This window comes from Triticum aestivum, chromosome 5B (genome assembly GCF_018294505.1).
Source record: "Triticum aestivum cultivar Chinese Spring chromosome 5B, IWGSC CS RefSeq v2.1, whole genome shotgun sequence".
In the NCBI taxonomy this organism is placed as follows: Eukaryota; Viridiplantae; Streptophyta; class Magnoliopsida; order Poales; family Poaceae; genus Triticum; species Triticum aestivum.
The window spans coordinates 516,771,705-516,773,920 of NC_057807.1; the positions used below are offsets into that span (position 1 = coordinate 516,771,705).

Sequence of the window (2,216 nt, forward strand, 5' to 3'; positions counted from 1 at the left end):
CAACTTTGATTCCTGGTCAAAAAGTTACCGCGTTATTGTGCGTATATAACCACGTTATTTACATAGAAGTTATTGGGGGTATATTTTTCAACAACTTTTCTTTCGGAGTCAAAAGTTACCGTGGTGTTTGTATTTGAGTAATCAGCTCTATTGTGCGTATATTACGTAAATGAAACAACTTTTTTTCCGGGTCAAAAGTTATCACGGTGTTTGTTCATAACTTATCAGATCCGCAGTGCTTAAATTACCATCTTATTTAAGCCGATATTTTTTAGGCCAAGTAGAATGCAATAAGTCAGCAAAAAGAGTTTTTTGGCTAAAAGTTATCATCGTTGTCAATGCACGGCAAACTTGGCCCAATACTTAACAATATCAAATAGAATGACATGTATTGATTAGACAAGAAATGATGTGGGACGAGTTGGTTAGTGTGGTGAATCCTCCTTTCAAGAGACCAGAGTTCAAAACCTCAGAAACACAGATTAGCGGGTTCTAAATCTGGAGACCCTTGCGTGCGGGGGATTAGCGGGATATAAACGCGTGGGTGAAAAAAAAAGATGATTGTGCGATCTAAACCGCTGCGCTAGTCTCGACCGTGAGATGCGAATTGTGCGGCATCCGGATCGTGCGGATCTGTTGCAGAATTTCATACGGCAGGAATTTAGCTTTGCCGTCTTGTATTAGGTTATAGTCTTATAGAGGAGGTACTATATACAAAACGAGTCTCTCCGTCATGTCCCCATATGCCCATTTGAAGTATCCACCCGTAATGTGACACCCTATCTTTAACTTTTTCATTGTTAGAGCATCTCTAATACCGACCCTTAAAACACCCATAACCATGTAGACCACGTGGTCCGGATGTGTTTTGTTATTCAATGCAGTCTTGCATCGGTCTGTAGGCCGGTGTGGACGTGTTTTTTTTACCGCAAACAGGAGACCGGAGGGGGGGGGGGAGGGGCTTTGTGGGCGTCCGAAATGGTGCCATGCTCGCGTCTGACTAAGCCAGCCCACCAAACACTCTCCCTCGCCCGCATGCTTTCCTGCTCAAAGCCAGCTGGCCGCATTAACGGCGGCCCAAAACGGACATGACCGCTCGCTGGCGCCAAAATCGAAGCAACTCGCCGGCCGAGAACGCTGCCCGCGCCGCGTCCCCGGTGTATGCACCTGTTCAATGCTGGAGAGACGTTTACAGGACATGACAGAACGGATATCTACCACACCCGTTCAATCCCCGTCTCTCCGTCTACCACCATCAAACAGTCTCGCCGGCCGAGGAACCAATTTCGGCCCCGCGCATTGACGCACCCAAACGCTTTGCATCACAGGAAACCGCTATTTAAGAGCGGCCACACGCGGCTCACAACACATCCGCTCCACATCCTCCTCCCGTGCACTACATCCGTCATGACTGCGAGCGGGAGCGCTTTGTGGGACAGTCTGCCGACGGAGCAAAAGCACGAGGTTGCAGCCAGTTGCGAACCCCAACTTCAACGTCGAGCGGCACGCACTCTACGAGGCTGCCCGCGCTCAAGCTGCCGCTCGCACGACACAGGCGCCTTAGTTGGACGCAGACGCGGAGACAGTGTTGGCTGCGCAGGCGATCCTGGATCAAAACACCGGTAGTTGTGCATTGTACACTCTACCAAACACTGTTTGGCCGCGTCGGTGGGACGACGAGAGTGCCGACGGCCCCTCCATTTCCATCATGGACCTCACGTCCACCGGCGACGAACAGGTCACGAACTCCTCCGAGGATGAGTACAGCATGGAAGGCGGCAAGGCATTGTGTCCCAAGTGGGCCGGTCCATCTCCCATGTTCTACCCTTCCTCGTCAGAGACCGCGCCTTCACTTCACAAGTCTTGCCACCACCATTCATGAAGACGGCGGATGGAAGAGACGGCCGCCGGAAGGCAACAATAATGACCGTGCTCCGATTTTTATGAATATCGTCCGGTTTGTATGAATCCCATCTGATTTGTTTAAACTTGGTTCCAAATATATGTGGGTATCATTGGATAACCGGCTTCGATGGGAACTGGCCACGGATGGGAAAATAAATTTGGTGGTGAGCGTCGGAGATGCCCTTACACCCTAAAATGCTCTTCTACGTACGTGAGCTTTGCTACACGCACGGAGATATGCCAACGGGCTTTTACAGGGAAGCTTATCTGGGACATTTTGATTGGAAGAAAGAATGATGAGGAGCCCACAC

At 50.0% G+C, this 2,216-nt stretch overlaps 1 pseudogene; it reads right to left on the bottom strand.

Annotated features, from left to right (window-relative positions):
- The window catches only part of LOC123116694 (glucan endo-1,3-beta-glucosidase-like), a 7,086-nt pseudogene that overhangs the window by 2,824 nt on the left and 2,046 nt on the right, over window positions 1-2,216 (bottom strand).